The sequence below is a fragment of the Liolophura sinensis genome, chromosome 6 (assembly GCF_032854445.1).
Source record: "Liolophura sinensis isolate JHLJ2023 chromosome 6, CUHK_Ljap_v2, whole genome shotgun sequence".
NCBI lineage: Eukaryota > Metazoa > Mollusca > Polyplacophora > Chitonida > Chitonidae > Liolophura > Liolophura sinensis.
Window position 1 is genome coordinate 3,885,586 of NC_088300.1, and position 19,655 is coordinate 3,905,240.

The 19,655-nt window shown below is 39.0% G+C and overlaps 1 pseudogene; it reads right to left on the reverse strand.

Annotated features, from left to right (window-relative positions):
- Nucleotides 1-607: 607 nt before the first annotated feature.
- Nucleotides 608-12,259, reverse strand: LOC135468672 (monocarboxylate transporter 12-like; annotated as a pseudogene).
- Nucleotides 12,260-19,655: the final 7,396 nt, after the last annotated feature.

The following is a 19,655-nucleotide window of genomic DNA, read 5'->3' on the forward strand; positions in this document are numbered from 1 at the left end:
TACATGTGCATTTACACAAAGCAACAACATGTGCATTTACACAAAGCAACATACTGTGCATTTACACAAAGCAACGTACATGTGCAGTTATACAAAGCAACATACTGTACATTTATACACAGCAACGTACTTGTGCATTTACACCAAGCAACGTACTGTGCATTTACACCAAGCAATGTAATGTGCATATATACAAAGCAACATTCTGTGCATTTATACAAAGCAATGTACATGTGCATTTATACAAAGCAACATATATGTGCATTTATACACAGCAACGTACATGTGCATTCATACAAAGCAACATACATGTGCATTTATACAAAGCAACATACTGTGTATTTATACAAACCAATGTACATGTGCATTTATACAAAGCAACATACATGTGCATTTATACAAACCAACGTACATGTGCATTTATACAAAGCAACGTACTGTGCATTTGTACAAAGCAACATACACATGCATTTATACAAAGAAACGCGCATGTGCATTTACACAAAGCAATGTACATCTGCATTTATACAAACCAACATACATGCACATAAAGAATCTCACATGCAGAAAATGTGACTTCAGAAAATCCAGACTATCAGCTGACTGTTTCAGATGAAAAAGGAGGAAAATAGTCTTCCTTTTGGTAATCATTACCAATACTAAATTCATGCCATTTTCAAGATGTACAAAATATGCAAAACATTATGAGTGGGTTACATTCCCCCAAAGCAATAACATACAACCAATCAAAATCTACTTGCACAAACAGCTCTTCACTAGCTTTGGTGCCCTTTTCAGATGCAGGTTTTCACACTTTATAGGTAATGTTTCATGGATAATAATTTCCCATGGTTAGGCATTGTGTATAACTTTTATGTATAAATATTTACTGTAACAGGTGTAACCTTCACTCTGCACCACCATGAAGATGATTTTGCACCTCACATTTGAATACGTGAGTAAATTTCGCAATGACCTAAACTGTTCATACTGTCATAAATTTTAAAAGTGTACATTGTTGGAGACCCTACAGGTACAGAAGTGTGTACATGTTAAACCCATACTTCTTTTTCCAATGGCCTCTTACACAAGAATCTAACTACACTACTTCATGTAATACACATATGTAACATGAATATTCTTAATAATGTAATCTTTGTTGTTCAACTTTTCTGGACACACTGTTGCACTGCTACCATGTACATGTATTTAGAGTGAAACAAGACAATAAGTTATGAACAAATTCATATTTATTGTTATGTACAAGAAGCTGTCATCCATAAGTACCATGTTCCATGTCTAAATACCACTTGAAGATGTCATGTACATGTAGTATAAGGTATGAGATAATGAGTTCTGTCCATCAAAATAATGCTTCTGAATTGTCTATATCTACTAGTAAATTGCTCACCTACACTGAACATGTACTAACTATATACCTACACCGCATTATCAAGGTATATGATAACGAGTCATACCCATCTATTCATTAATCTCTCCGTAACACCTAAATGTAGGCCTACAGTAGCATACAGTGACAACTCATTACATCAAGCAGATTGCTCACCTACATGTTGTAGTTCTATATCTTTAAGCAAAATACACTGTACATGATAATGGTTTAGGCTTACCATTAATGCTTCTAATTACAGCTGAGTAGTTTACCATCAATTAATATGCTCACCCTTAGTTTCAGGCGAGATAACTATATCCTGGTCACTGTCTGATAAGCCGTTGACTACAACATCTCTACGCTGATTTACCTTCACAACTACAGGTAGAAAAGGCGTGAGTAGAGCCCAGTCAAACAGACCCCACCCGACACATAGAACACGATATCCAGGCTGCCCGTGTAGTCTGCCATCAAACCTGTAAACAAATCACATATCTGTACACTGAAGTATTTCGTTTTGCGACATGACTTACAGGAAAAGATATGCAAAATTGAAATATGGCTACAGTGTTTTGTGAAAGACTGTCATTTCCAGCACTACTTTTATCTTGGGTTTCTACATGACATCTTCACTCTTCCACGGGGCTCAGTAACGGTCCCAATTAATGTTACATATTCCACTCATTTAATGAGAATAAACTAAAGCTGCCACTGTCTCACTGTCTAATAAGACAGGTTAATGGAACAGATCTGTCCAAGAATTTCCACACTTGTTCCTAATGCTATTTCCTGGCAGAATCCAGGATGTGCGGCAGAAGAATGTATGTCGAGAGGAAACTGAGCATTGACTCTTCTTAGTGCACACAGCAATAAGGATGTACTGATACGTGTTGTTAACAACTTATCAGCCTGAAATACACTAATTTAGTTATTTAATAGGCATTTCCGGTTTCTGCAATAGTGACATTTATTTGTTCGCTCAATAGCAGTTGATATATATTTGCTGTATTCATTCCCTAAACCACTGCCCTCAAAAACAACACCTGAAACAGTGATGCGCAAGGAATCAAATCTCTCTGCTTTGAAGTGACCACACACTTGACTGTTGGCCTCTTTTAACCAATCACTTGTACAAAAGTCTGTGGGCATAACTCAAGGCCTGGTAATCTGTTTGCGATCAGTTTTCAATGCACGTTGCTCTTATATTGCAGTTATTGTGAATAGTAACGACAGATAGTGTAGGCTAAATCCACTGCTGTGCAGCTTATGTTTAGATTTCATGTCACCTTGAAAAATGATCTATTCATGATGCTAACACTAAAGCTGTCAGTGCATACCTAGTAGTGGCTGCCCAATGCCTACTACTGCCCCCATGAGGAAGAGAAGAATGGCCAAAGCCTTAGGTAACAGCTCCAGTCCAAACAGGTCCACTGTCATCACAGGTAACAAAGGAAGGAAAGCCCCACTTGTAGCTCCGTATATTCCACAGTTAATACCCAGCCACCAATACTGGGTTGCAAAAGGCAGGAGGATACAGTTGAGGCCGCTCACCATCATGACGGCAGTCAGGATTTTGTACCTCTTCACCAGTTTAAGATCAGCAAACCAGCCACATCCAACGCGCCCCACCAGGTCAAGGAGTCCATTGATTGAGACCAGGAAGGCTGCTTGGTACCGAGTGTACTTTCTGGCCATAGCATGTGAGGGTATAAAAAATATAACATTGAAAAAAACCCATAAAATTCAACAGAATTGCAAGGGTGAAATACAAAAATGGCAGGTTTTTTAAGAGTGAGATGTCAAATAAGGTCTTCAGCACATTGGAGCATTTTGCACACTTAAGACTGCAGGACTGCTTGACTGTGGTGTGGACGGTCCCTTCCTGGTGGTCATCTACATGTGACAGGGATACCATAGAGGCAGAGACTATGTCCTCCATGCTAGCATACATGGACAGTGAGCCCTGACTCTCACCCATCCCAGGCACCCTCAGTCTCTCTAAGTGCTTGTTGACAAACTCCGGCTGATGACCAGTGTCCTTTGTACTCGCGTCCATCTCCAAGCCACAGTCGGATTTGGCTAAAAGTTTCAGTTCTGTATCACCGGTAGCATCCCCCGTTTCTGCCCTATCCACATTGCTCCTCTTCTTCCTGTAGTTATAGAAGGACACAGGTCTGTACAAGCAGCCACTGACCACCATGTGCAGGTATATCCCTCCTACGATGAGTAAGGTACCTGACAGGAAGTATGTACTCAGGAGGTGATGTAGTATAGGGGGCATGACAAACTGACCGATACTGCCTCCAGCTACTGCCAGCCCAGTGGCCAGAGCTCTACGCTTCTCAAAGTACCTGCTCACCATCACCAAACCGTTGCCATGCATTAGCCCATTCCCAACACCTGTGGACAAAGGAGTAAACAAAACTACAGAAAGTCAGACAAATTAAAAATATGCAAGCTCGGTATAAATTTGTTTCAGGCAGATGTCAATTAATTTATTTAATTATTTAGTTGGGGTTTTAAGGCCTACTTAGCCAGGGAAAAACGGTGACCTTCTACAGGTTGCTGACAGACGTTCCCATGTAGACGCGGAGAGGAAGCCAGCATAAGCTGGACTCACAGCAACCACATGGGTCAGATGCTCCCGAGTCATTAAAAAAATTTTATGTTAATAAAATAAATCTTGTAACCAGAGTACAAGGGCTGTGAAATGGGTCCATTGCTAATCTTCTATTTTTACTATTCTTGTAACTAATGACCAAATGTCTTCTGGTACAATTCATTGGTCTTCCCCACCCACAAGGGGCCTACCACTTATTCTGTCTATAATGCAGGACCTCACCTCATTATGACATGACTTTAAAGAAATGCATTGCACCATAACGTCAAATTATGATAAAACGATCATCAATCGATCGATCAATTAACCAATACATGGTAATCACCAGTAAAATAATCAATACTTTTATAGCATCAAGCTGTAAAGATTTCCATCTGGACTATCAGGACCCAGAAATGTTTCAAATGATTCTTCACTAATGACAGATAAGATAAGGGCTTTACCCTTTGCAGTGGGGGGATTTGAACTTTCCCTGCAGAAGACATTTGCAATCTCAGAGTGCCTTCTAGTTATGACGGGGTTACTCTAAGAAGGAAATACTACCAATTTCTGTTGCGTAATGTTTTCCAGGCCACTGAAAACGCTTTTCTAAGAAGATGGGACTACACTAAGGATACAGATGAAGACACATGTTCATAGACATTTGTATCACATGCTTTCCTGGATGTTCTCCTTACCAAGGCATATACCAATAGTACAGATCAGGAATGTGATGTTGATCAGAAGACTGCTAAGGGCAATACCAATACTTCCAATCAACCCAGCTGTGATCACCACAGCACGTGCTGAAAACTTCTCTCCCAACAAGACACCAACAGAGGCTAGCAGAGAAAAGATCAGAAATACATAACTCTCAAGCTCTTGTTCAAACAGCTCCAGGTACAATCTTTGACAGGCCATATCCATAAACTCCTACATCTCTGCTTTCACTGGTTACCCAATGTAATTGATATTTTCTGCTCCACTGTCACAGTACAGACGTATCTTATTTGGCAAAACTTTACAAATCCATTTTTTCACCTCAACTGGTATATGATTGACTATATGAAAAAAAAGTTAAAGAAGGTTTCTAAAGGTTTGCAAAATTTTGTAAAGTTTCTTACAGGTAAATTACTTTAATACATGCAACCATTGCCTAATGGTTGAGAGACCAAAACACTCTGGGTTCTCAACAACTGAGCTAATTCAAAGTTAAACCGTGCAAACTTATGTTACCATATGATAACTACATGTAGCTTGTAAACAGTAAATCAGATAATTCATGCATTTGGCAGTTAAATTACTTGTTTAAAGCAACCAACTGGATACTTACAGGCAAGTGTGTAGCCGACTGACTCTAGAGTGATGATTAAAATACCCACAGAAGTGGGGATCTCAAAATATTCACTGATTTCCTCCAGCAGAATTCCAAACGTTCTCAGCACCCCTCCCATCAGAAATATGCTCAAAGAACAACCTAAAAAGGGAGTTTAAATAATAAATGAAATGTCAAAGACCTGAAAACATTGTAAAACTGAACTGCAAACAAACCACTACAATACAATGTTTTGATATGTTTACATGCCATGTCTTTTGTTCATATCTGTATTCCAGGCCTCGAGGTCACAAAGTGATCTTATGCTTAAAGGACAGGAAAGCACATGATTAAATCATATTTCAATTGAAAGCAGGATACTCAATGCTATCAGATTCTGCAGCCTAAGCTGTGATGTAGCCCTTGCCCCTTCACTCCATGAAATGACATATGATGTAACACAGAACTACTGCACAAGACATCATTTGGAGATCGTTCACAACGATTTAGTTACGTGTAGATGAAGGGCCATTTCATAAAGTGTTGTGGGGCAGGTCTGCCTCATTTAGGAACCACAAATGTAAAATCAGGTGATTTACAAGCCATGAAATATTCAAGGACGGTATCACAAATTATCTCACACAGTAGCATACCGTCTCAGCCCAAACTGCATTTATCTCCCCTTATACATTTTTTGTTGTTCATGTTAGGTTCTAGTCAGCAGTTTCTAAATAACAAATATCAGAGTCAATGCAAAATTCATCAGGGGTGCTAAAGTTTCCGGGAGTGAGAGGACCGCATCGCACCCAGACTTGCTTAAAATTAATTACATGTCATGATATAATGTTTTTTTTCTCTGAAGAATTTAAATTTTGTTCCTTCGTCTTCCTCGGACACAAAGGATGGTTTTTTTTTTGTTTTCTTTCATAAAATACTGTAAAACTTTTGAAATGCCGTGTACAAGCCGAGGTGCTTTCTCTGACATCCACGATAACTAGCTCAGCACTGTTTTAACCGTAGAAGCCACCGCTACAAAATTGAAGCATGAAATCCAATAACAGTCGAATGCCTACTTCAGCCTCAGTGGCGCTTAGATTGTTTCCATTTGTTTCAGCATTAAGCATGAATCTAGTTATACAACAATCCTTTTGTAATTTTGTAAACATTTACAAATGTGCGGTCAAAATCAATAGCACAACCCCTTAGGAGGCTACGAACTAAACCAGGAATACCCCGACCGTTCATCTGCAGCTGTTTAAACAGGGTCGCTGGAGTTCCTTGTAACTGAAATAGTAGGCCTACTGTATCAACAGTTCAAAAAAGAAGTATTCTTCCAGTTTGTCCAATTTAAGAGAAAACTGTATTTATCACATGGGCCTTCATTGCTGAAGTCCACAACTTTCATCTGCTACTGCTTAGAATACCTTTGACATTAGAGAGCTAGAGACTTGCTGAAGCTGTGTCAAGACAAAGTTTCACTCAACTTTTATTATTTGAAAAAAATCTGAAAAATATTTAAAGCTGGTTTAAGATACTTTGAATGGTAGTCTTTCAGTGGATATAAACATTAGTCAGGTGCTGTCTCCACTTTGTTCCTTTCCGTCATTTTAGCTGAAATTCGATTCAAACTAACTTATCTAAAATTTTGTTCTCAAGCAATATTTTGACCTTGTTATGTAAGAAATAACAATTTTAAAGTGGTTTGGAATTTTGACTTTAGTCTAAGTTTGCTTTGTGATCCTGGGGCCTGGTCCAAACCCTCTTTGAACTGCTCTTTGTAAGATATCGCATGTTCTATCTAAAGACACATGAACAAAACATGTTTACCTTGTACCTATATTGCCAAAGTCAAAGTGTATTCCTAGGTAAAAATCTGTCTAAATCAATAAATGTCAAAAATGGAGTCCTCAGGGCTTTGTGCCAGGACTACTGTTGTTCATATGATGTTAACACCTGTAACTTTGAACTGTTTGCTAATGATTTCACAATTTATTATTCTGCAAGAAATCTTCGAGACGTTGAACCAAGTTAAAAAATGATAATAAACCAATGCATAAATGTCTCTATCTTAACGGGGGAACCCAGAAATTAACAATGCTGTTATTGTGTACAGGCCTCTTAAAACAACTTTTACCCAGTATGTATGAAAAAATCGCTTACGGTAAAAGACATCCTAGAACAAAAATTACCCATATCAAACAAAACCCACCTTACCATCACCTTCCTATATTCCTAACTGTTCGAAAGTCTCTAAAAGCCTCTTCTGTCATTTTCTGGACAAACAATAACCTCATCATCTATTTCAAAGACAAGCCAAAAGATATATTTCACACAGGAAGCAGAGGTTGTATTTTAAATATATTTTGAATGTTTTTACTTTTCTCAACCACTTTTTCTTTCTAAATATATACAAGATATATTTATAGATGAGCAATTCTTTATACATTGTTTCTATTACTAAAGTACTATTTACATGTACATGCAGGTTCTCATTATGTGACAAGTTGAAGTAGGGATACAAGATAGTCACAACAGGACAGCTCTCTTTGTTATGCTGATGACACTTACATGTCCACGAGTCTAGTCTCTATCCCAACGAGAAATGTTCATGGTCTTGAATGCTATTAGGCCTTATCCACTCCGAAACCCACTCAGCATCTCTATATATACCGGGTTCAAACTGCCCATCTAGCCTGTATTTCCGGAGAGTGCATGTATGTACATGTAACAGTAACTCACCTAACACACACATCTAGGATTTCATAGTACCAGTAACTCACCTAACACAACCATCCAGCATTTCCTCTTGAAACCAGTAATTCACCTAAGACAGCCATCAGTATTTCCTCTTGGAACCAGTAACTCGCCCAACACAACCATCCAGCATTGCCTCTCAGTACCAGTAACTCACTGAACACAACCATCCAGCATTTCCTCTCAGTACAAGTAACTCACCTAAACACCATCATCCAGCATTTCCTCTTGGTACCAGTAACTCACCGAACACAATCATCTAGTATTTCCTCTTAGTACCAGTAACTCACTGAACACAACCATCCAGTATTTTCTCTCCATACCAGTAACTCACCTAACACAACCATCCAGTATTTCCTCTCAGTACCAGTAACTCACTGAACACAACCATCCAGTGCTTCCTCTTGGTACCATTAACTCACCTACATGAAACATAGCCATCCAGTATTTCTTCTTGGTACCAGTAATTCACCCAATACAACCACTTATGATTTCCTCATGGTACCAGTAACTCACCTAACACAACCACCCAGGATTTAGCCATCCAGTATTTTGTCTTGGCACCAGTATCTCACCTAACATAAACATCCAGTATTTCCTCTTGGTGTCAGTTCACCTAACACAACCATCCAGTATTTCCTCTTGGTACCAGTAATTCACCTAACACAACCATCCAGTACCTCTTCAATGGTACCAGTACCTCATCTAAAAGAACCATTTCCTCTGTGTACCAGTAACTCCTACTACAACTATCCAGTATTTCCTCATGGTTTCAGTAACTCACCTAACATCGCCATTCAGCAATTCCTTTTAGTACCAGTACCTCACCCATAAATACAACCATCCAGCATTCTTCACAGTACCAATAACACCTTTTAAACACAGCCATCCAATATTTTTCACAGTACCAGTAACACCTATCAAACACTACAATCCAATATTTTTCACAGTACCAATAACACCTATTAAACACAGCCATGCAGTATTGTTCACAGTACCAGTAACACCTAGATTAAACACAACCATCCAGTATTTTTCCACAGTACCAGTAACACCTATTAAACACAGTCATCCAGCATTTGTCACAGTACCAGTAATACCTATTAAACACATCCATCCAGATTATTTCACAGTACCAGTAACACCTTTTTAAACACAGCAATCCAGTATTTCCCACAGTAACAGTAACACCTATTAAACACAATCCAGCATTTTTCACAGTACCAATAACACCTATTAAATACAGCCATGCAGTATTTTTCACAGTACCAGTAACACCTAGATTAAACACAACCATCCAGTATTTTCCACAGTACCAGTAACACCTATTAAACACGGCCATGCAGTATTTTCATAGTACCAGTAATACCTATTAAACCTAGCCATCCAGTATTTTTCACAGCATCAGTAACTCACCTAACACAACCATCCAGCCCCACCCCCTGTCAACAGGGTGACAGGGTTTCTCTTCCATTGCTGTTTCACCTGTTCTCCATTCTCACTCCTGTCAGGAATCCTCTCTGTCAAACACAACATACATTATTGCTAAAGCCAGCTACATGTAAATAGGTCCAGGTTATTTACCTGTTTCTTTCTTGATTTATTTTTGTCGAAAATAAATGTAGTACATGTATGGTGAAAATTTATTTGAACACACATTTCTAGTCAGATTGTCATCATTAAATATCCCACAGAAATGTTCCACAATGTCTTTAATAGGTAAGTTAGAGTCACTTATGAAACTTCCTCGCTTCGCATTCAGCATGAAGGGGATAGTGCACCAACTGGTTGACCCGTATCAGTATAACGGCTCGGGCGGGGCAACTTGCTTGCCTTCGGTAAGGCGTCTCAGTGAAACAGCAGTAAAAGAGCGGGGGAAATCCGTCCTGCTACAATGAGGCCCATGCTCTCTAAGGATTCCTTTGTCATCATATGACTGAAAAACTGTTAAGTACGACATTAAACCCCAAGCATTCACTGACTCACTAGATTCACTTAGTATTAGTATTACAGTAACAAGTTAATAGCATCAAACATGTGACATCTATACCTACCAGACAGAATTTACATCTACAGTTATTTACACATGCATGATATATAGGCACTGTATCATACCATGAAAGTACAAGCAGCATCTGCACTTTCTACAGTGACAAAATAACACTAAATCCAAAGCTGAATGTACAGGTATTTTCTAACAACTATTATAAATGAGTTTTCTGTTATCAGTGCCAAAAAAAAACATTGAGTTTTTATTGAATATTGATAAGGTAACATATGGAATGCCGAAGCAGAAAAGATTTGAAAGAAAAAATACCAGCACATGTATCAGTATCCTGCTCTGCAGGTCACATTCTCTGAGAAGGCAAATTAAATTTGCTTAATACTCCTGAACATTTGCCCTTGTATAATTCTGCTAACTGCTATGCTGAACATGCAGTGTTAGGTGTACCGCCAGTAATGTCAGTTGTCACACTGGCATTCAGAAAATGTCAGCAGTCAACATGATATGTCATGGACAAAATTGTTAACCCAAAGAGAATACTCATGCAGATGTCCAAACAATATGTGATCTGGCCAAACACCATTTTCTTGACAGCTTCAACCATTCTGGATACTGTTAACCACAGTGATAAACCATCCCTGGCCAACAGGATATTCTGTATCTGACATATCAAATCATCACACACAGTGAGTTCTGACCAACATCAGTACAGCTTAATAGACCTCTACCATGACACTTTACTTGAACAACTCCCTCACAACATCATTCATGTGTGTAAAACCGAACTTCATAATATAGCGAGATAGTGACAAAGTGGCGCAGTAACATGTAACAGTAACACAGAATATTAATACTTGTACATTATACATGTGGCTGCTAATGGAATTGTTTGACTCTCTGCCTAGTACTGATTATACTAGGATTTATCAGTAATCTTGACACTAAAATTTGGTATATAAAGCATTCAGTTCTGATTTCTTTAATCTGAAAATATTTTAGCCCAAATTAGCTTACTAAATGGGTGCCCAAAGCTGTATTTGCCATGCACATGAAGAGTCATTTCCCTTAAAAACTATACTTTAATGAACGTCAGAGAGCAAAGTTCACAACTGCTAAAAGGGATCTGTTACTCCTTGGAGATCTGCTTTCAAAGTTGAACTGCTTTCAAAGCTACACAATACAGGCTTACATGCATAAATCATATATTCAGTTCATCTGCAAATATGCCTACAGGATAGAAATCTCACATGATGTAGGGGTTCATTAGACGGCAGTTACCAGCTACCAGCAGCCTGCTACTTCTGCGAACTAAGATTTGGCAGCATGTAGCCTTCTAATCAAAAACACAATGAAAACCGTGAAAATGAACTGAACAAAAAGCTATATGATGATTGCCTGCTGATTTAAAGTGCTACTGCCATCCCCAGAGGCTAGGCAGATATATCAAACTGACATGAGGAATACCCTGTGGAATATACCTAGAACAACACTTAAAATTTTTTACGATGAATAACACTATTTCACCTCTAAAAGTGAAATGAAGACTCAAAAACAAAATCCTCAGCAGTTTCTGCAAAGTTTTCCAAATGTGAAGTGATAATATTCCTTAATCCTTATGTGACAATGGATCAGGCAAATATGATATTGAGTAAGGCAGTTATGCTGGGATGAAATCATGCGTGTTTGAAAGTATAACGTCATTTGTGGCTATACATCAGTATTTTTTTTATTTTAAGAAGCAATCGATCCTTATCATTTAACCTTGCTTTCAGGATATACGAGCATCAACCCCTGAAATAGCTCTTTACCTTACGTCAATGCGCTTTCTTGGCAATGGGTGGCCATCGTAGGTAGCTTATACATACATGTATGTATCGGGTTGCTGATATGGCATAAGTACACCGCATTCCACAGCGCTAAAGATTCGCACTCACAGTTATGCAATCTGACAGCAGCAGTACATATCCTTAACAGTTGCATAACATCAGTGACAAGGCCCTGAATTTGGAAAGGCAGTCTGTGGACTGTTCGTACCATCTGTCTATCATCTCACTGGATGGAAACGCACGACAATGCATTCACGGGACGTACATCGACACACAAGATACAGATCGAGCTACCACCGTTGTGTTTAAATTACAAAGCTGACAACAAATAAGTGCGACAACTTATGTTAATGATGATGTACAGCTCCGTGATCACAGACTGGTCAGTAAGTTCTTGACCTCCAACACTAAAGAGCTCCCAAAGAAGCGCGCTGGCCTCACCACTGAATTCCATGAAGACGGCACTTAATTTTATGTTTCACTATTTAACCATAGGGGTTGAAGCTTAATCACCACCAATATGATTGACAGATGCTTGTGAGAATACACGTATTTGTTTTTTGTATTATGATAATTATGTAATATCAGTATTTGTTTCTCTGTACTGGCGATTAAAAATATAAAAATTCAGTAATATTTGGCATACAGCCCAGTCATGGTTTCATCCTGACCATTGGGCCAACAGTCACGTGCAGCGTTGCTCTGGGTTTATTCTTCGCGCTTTAGTCTGGTAGTTTCATTAGCAATCAAGCAGATAGGGATACCTCGAGGAAGTGAACTGAAATTTATCCCGCTTCAGACAAAATACTCCGCTTTTCACTGGACAACAACGGTCACGTGGGGTACAGATATATTCTCGAATCCTGCCAAATATTTACGTATCCTATCACTAACCATCTAACTAATAATATGGCGTAACTTGGCCACATGTAAGCATATATGCCATATAGGCTGACACTTTTTGTTCTTTTTTCCTTTAGTTTCTTCATGGGGATAGACACCTCTAGTCAATCCAGATGGACTCAGTGTGCTGTTTTAAAATTCTGACATTCATCCAACACTGAGTCCATCACCACCTCTCAAACAAATTGCCGCACGTCTTCGCACTCCAACTCGATAGGACCGACTTCAAGTTCACGCCGACAGCCCCCAAACTTACCTGCACTAAAAAATACATGTTCTTTTTATGTTTTTTTGGTTTGAATTACGAAGATTGAAGTTGTTCTTGCAAACGGCTATGGATATATAATAGTTTTCTCGAGGATTTCAATGCCAAAAGTCAGCTGCATTATAAACCCAGAAGTAGCCAAGTGACTCTTCAAAATAGCTGTCTATGGCGAGGCACTGGATAAACTGCAGTACTGCACTAACTATAGTGGTACTAAATGGTAGATCCAAAGGATCTGTGACTCTATCGGCTGTAAAACATTAGGTTTTGACATTGTTAGATTATCATGACCTACACCCATGGTGTGAAGATGAATGTGCTGTGATGTAGTGGATGAAATGAATTTTCTTCTGACATCGGCGAGAGCAAACCTGTAACACTGAGCCTAATTTCGGCATAAATGGGAGCAGTGCAGTGGTTTAATTGTGAAAGAAAAAAAAAACAGAAAGAAATCCTCACATTTCCCGGAAAATCTGAGTCGGCCCGAATTTAGCAACTCAGTAGCGTCACCCGCAACAAATATATTTTTTTTAATTATGGCCCGGCCGAATCACTGGAAATGCGACCATTTTGCATCACGCAGCTAAAGAGTGCGAACATAAAACACTAAAAAAACATAATCTGACCGGCATTTTATGAACTAAATACTGTTGTTCACAATAACGATGCTCCAGGCGGGTTTACATACCCAAATAGATGAAAACCCTTACGGAGATGCTAAAACACACCGCAGCAGTACACTCTAAAACTGAAACTACTTCGGTAAATCGGTGTCAGTTTTCACCACCTCGTAAATCGGTGGAAATTTTCATCACCCAGAAAATGCCTTTCCTATAGCAAATGCAGTCTTAGAGTACCGTACTTTACCGTTTGGCGGTGGATACTTAGCTCTCACTGTATTGGGACACGTAGCCGAACGGCTATACCAGGTACCCGACTCCCACACGCTGTATGCACGCAAGGCTATTACGGACTCTGATCTGGACAGGGAATTTTTGAAGATTTCCCCACTAAAAAGTATATAAAGTAAACAATCAGGACAAATTTATGTGAACAGAAGCAGTCAATGTAGTTTTCATTGATGACGGGAAATAAAACAATGAAATGATGTTCTAGGCGAATTAGTTTAATCAGTGTCCAAATCGTGTAGTTCGCAAACAGTTGTTAATCAAAATATTTATCTCTGCAGTGCTTTTACTGCAAGTATTCGATTGCGCAGCGTTTCCTCCCTTCATGCAAAACTGACCGCCATGGTATAAACTAAAAAAGGAACTAAATGAAATACAAAGAATATATCATACATGTACGATTGTATATACATACCATCATTCTAGTGTGTTGACGATGACGAGTGCTGTGGCCCGCCTTCACCAAAAACATACTGAGTGCATAAAGCCCATGAAATGTGCTGAAAGGGTGGATGTCTCAACGTACAGGACAGGGTTATATCTGATGGGCTCCCATACGTGACTGGGGAATTCAATCAATGCTGCCTAAAATTAAACGGTTCTCATTGTCGAACTATTAATGAAATCACGCAGGGCCCTTGTGTTTCATCGTACTCAATCGAACAACACTATATAGTCATCGCCTTCAGATGCACGATTTCAATAAACGGGAACGGCAGAGCTGTGGTCCCCAGACCAATCAATATCCAATAAAAGAAGAAGCGATGGTTGCTGACGACGTCTACTTTGGAAAGATGGGATTTCACTCAAGCATACTGTTAACGCCAGTTACAGCTCTATGCTAAACAACCGGCTTGTTATAGCGGGGAGACTTGGGATTCGATGCCGTGTTGGATCATACCAAAGATCCAACTCGGCAACCTTGCTACTCCTGTAGCTTGACTGTACATACAGTCTAGTCGATGTCAGTATATACTGTGTGACTTGATCCTTTAGGATCTCTGAACATAAGGTGTCCCCTTTGTTATATAAGCTTTATTAGGCATTGAAACATTAAACGAAGCTTATATTGTTTCTCTCTCATGATGAAATAAAGTATTTGGCTGAGTAAGTGTACAGTGCATATATACATGGTACCGTCCGGAAAAAAGTATTCCTTTTTCCTTTTGTCCTTTTGGCTGAGGAGATATATATCCAAGAACCACGTACCTAAACACATACTTAAGTATGCATATATAGATATACCGGCATGCAAGTATATGCACACTGGTCATATCAAAATAATCATGATTGCTAATTTGTACAAAACCAAAAACAAAAAAAAACAAACAAACAAAAAAAAAAAACAAACAAAAAAACCCACACACATATATAGAGCAGGTATATTATATGTATCCATTCTGTAAGTATACATGCATACACATGCATTTAAACGCGCATAAACATACAAGCTGAAATTTGTACACAGACGATCATATGAATACTGCTAAATATGACTCGTATATATGTATCGACACGACAACTCCAACAGACTGTGTCGATAAATGTAGGTGACAGATTTTTTGGTATCCTTGATGATGCTGTTATAAAACCGTAAGGAGAAGAGTTGCTGTAATTTTCTCGCTGCATCATAAAGCTGCAGTAAAAGCTGTCTTTGGCTTGTGTATAAGGAACAATGAAGAAGGAAATGTTCAATAGTTTCATTTCTGTGGCCACATCTGCGAAGATCCCTTGCTTCGTGTCTTATAGTACCTAATCTGTATTACCCAAAAAGATTATCTGAGCATTTGCTCATATTCGTATATCGTTTGCACAAGATCCGAAAACGATATATAATGTGTGCATTTGTACTTAATATGTGTCTATATACTGAAGTAAACTAATTTTACAGTGCAGTAGAACTGATTTGAAGGTTGGACTAAAAAGTGAACAATATATTGCATTATCGAGTCACTGATGGTATAACTCACATTTGCTCCATTCTTTTAAGGAGGCTGAAAAAATCAGAAATCAAGCAGATCATTTCACTGCTTTCGGATCATAGCATTGTAAAATTCTCACAATTATTATATGCATGCATGGTAAGTAAATGTGATAAAATATAAATATAAAATAAGATGTTAGGAACGTTAAGCACACCCACAAATATATAGCCTACGTCACCTGTTTACACCTCTGCATTAGCCTAGATTAAGATCAGGTAACTCAGTTAACTTATCTATATGGATTAATGTGATCCGGTTTTATCCGATTAACATCCAGCGCACATGAATTGTATACTATATAGCCAATATATGTCTATGTAGTCAGCCGTATAAACCTGTGTGAGCGCCACCTCAACATTACATGGCTTGTTTCAAGAAAAACACACCGTAGCTTATATACCGGAATTGACCGTCCGTAACTGAAAGGTAACTGTAACACATTTAACTAATTTTAGATGTCTTTTGAGCATCCCAATTGTGTTAATAAGTTCATTTATGGGCATGTATTTCGATGGCACGCTATGTGTTTAAGTCTATAGTATGCTTACATCCTCACATTGTAAAACTTAACTGAGTGCTAAAAACAATTGTCGTTTGACGTTTATATAATGGCCAAAATATTAGTTGTTAGCGGCAGATAAATCATTCGTTTTCGTGTGTTTGTGTGTGTGTGTCTGGCTGGCTTAAGTGGACGTTCTAAAACATGTTTGTGCTGTACATCCATGTGATTATAAAGAACACTTATGCAAGCCTATTCATCAACAAATGTTATACACCATGTCTACGAATCTGGCTTACATTTCTAAACCTTCGCGTTATTCAACTTAAAATAATATTTTAAGAAGATTTCAGATTGTTTGTACTCTTTAGCTAATAGTCTATAACCAGCTGATGTACATTTTTCTTGGCAGCTTAATCAGAATCCCCAGAAAAGTCTGTATACGGTTATCTTCTCGCCATGGATGAAGGCAGATTGTTGTATGTGAAACGGGTGATTAAAATGAGACAGAAACTATGTGCAGCAGTCAACGACAAAGTCAGGGACAAGCTTAGAGTTCTGACGGAATCTTTAGAGAGGGACAAGAAATCGACCTCATTTCGCAGAGAACAGCAAACTGTGGGCTTAAAGTGGTTTTTCACAAAGACACGAGGTTTGCTGAAATGTTTGACAGAAGATTCGGTTTGTGATAACGAGGAAGAGAGTCCTCGTGCCTATGGCCGCTATGACGGCACGCGCCTGACGTCATATAGGAAGCAAGTTGAGAGTGACATCGCATACAATCATCCAAAGGAGAGAAGGAGAAGAAAAATTGAGGAGATCAAGAATGACCGAGAAAGGTACGGAATGTTAAGTGATTACTCAAAAATGAACGACAGACTAGAAAAAATTTTGGAGCGTCCTCCAAAATACCAAATCAAGCTGGATAATGTTGTCCCAAGGAGAATCAAACGACCAGTTCTACGGCGCCGTCCAGTTGCCAATCAAAGAGCCCAGTTACGACTTCCGCCCATGGCCGTGTCGCGTCAGGTGTTGAAGAAGTCCACCCCTGTGGAATCGTTCCCCTTCGAGACGGAGCCCCTCCCTAGTATCCATCCGTCCAGATCCAACACTCTGATGTCATTCTGAAGCTGTTAGTACTGAGGACGCCATGCATAGGCCTGCATAGCCGACTGCCATTGTGGTTTGGTGTGTGTTAAACTGCATTTCATTCACTGTCCTAAAACTTCACCACGGGGTTCGCCCGTGCGTATACATGTATACATTTGCTTTTATTGTCCAGATGTGTTCAAACATTAACAATTAAGGACCAGACGTTGCTAGCCATGCCCCGAGAATCAATTTCTTTTAAAGTGGAACTTTCTAAATTAGAAGTTAAAATTAAAATTAAAAGTCTCAGCAGTTTGGTGGAATATTTACCCCATGTGAAAAACAAGCATTTTATCATGGATGCAAATCACAGACGACAACGCATATATGACAGTATGCTGTTGAAATGTTGACATTTTCCATGTAGTTGTGAATAATGAGTTCAAAGTGCCAATAATGCCCAGGAAGTCATTATCACCACATGACTTCTAAGCTTCATGGCATGGTGAATTCTCATGCCTAGATGTGTTCCCCTTTTCGGTTTCCCTGACATGTGACAGGTCTGGGATATTTCGTTGTCTGGAATGTGAATGCCACGTTGTGAATGCGCTGTAAATAAATCACCGCACAGATGTACGTGGAGTTCCAGAGAAGTTTTCTCCCACCATCCTTTGAAATAGAACTTTTTTATACATATATCGGGCGGGCCTAAAAAAATGGGCCGTACTTTGACGCTCGATATCTCCGAAACCCTCTTACGTCAGCTTCTAAAAATTTACACACTCAAAAGCCATTATGTCCTACGTATGCAGACCAAATTTCAATTTCATCCTTTAAGATTTCTGTTCATGGGACCAAAATCAAAATAGACTAAAAAACGCATGTTCCGGACGTTTCAAAATGATGTTCTACCTTGTTTTACTTGAAAGGTGATCAATCCCTTGTCCTCCGCAGAGGAAACCATGTTGATTCAGCAAAACTTGTGCCTATCTGGCAGAAGAGTTTCTCTGACACTAGAGCCAGACAATTTTTCCAGACGACACTTGATTGACGCATATCACACAGGTGCAGCACGCGCTCTACACATGACATCTGACAGGTGATGCCATGTGGGTTACCTGAACGTGCGTTTTTGAGGCTATGTTTTTGTTTTAACCCTGTGTACAGGTTGAAACAGGGTACAGGGTGACCTTGAAAATTGGTCAGTATATTAACAAAATCATGTCATTTGAATGTCTAAAGTTTGAAAGGGTTTGACCAAAGGATAATGGAGCAATGCAGCATCAAAGTACGGCCCATTTTTTATGCCCCCCCCCCCCACCCGATATATTGGCGTTATGTAATGTGTTACATATACTCTTATTCAGATTGATATAATTACGATGAAATGTACCAAAGCCTTATCTTGCACATAAGATTTTCTGTGGAAACCGGTTAAGACCATCGTTGGACGATGGCACGAAGTGATGGGACGATACCACGAAGTGATGAAATGATTGTGCAAGCATCTTTCCATCGCTTCGCAGTAAAATGTAATCACGTCACACTATCGTGCCATCGCTTCGAACTTACCGTCCCATCGCCTCGCGCAATCGTTCTATCATTGGGTGATGGAATGATAAAATGATCGTACAATGTTCAACTTGGCTTTAGCCGGCGTCCATAAGTTTCATCAGTTCTAAGAAGAAAAGGGAACACACTCCATCGTATTTTCTAATCTAAGGGGTTATCGCCCCCTTTCCAGTGAATTTACGGTGCATATGCTTGCAAAAGTAGGATCGACTCTCAAATCTTCATTGTTGTATAATATGCAGACATCATAAATGTGACATTGGCTTGCTCTAAAATATACAGACACCATAAATGTGATATTGACTTGTTCTCTAATATACTGACACCATACGTGTTACATTGGCTTAATCCACAATATGCAGACATCATAAATGTGATATTGGCTTGTTTTATAATATGCTAACAACATAAACGGGTATTGTTTTATACGATGTTAGTGACATTAAGGAGGCACTGATTTAACATAATTGGGCTACGTGCCCATTGAGATGTCTGTGTAAGAATATATAAACAGTGATATGTCCCATTAGATTTCCGGTTAT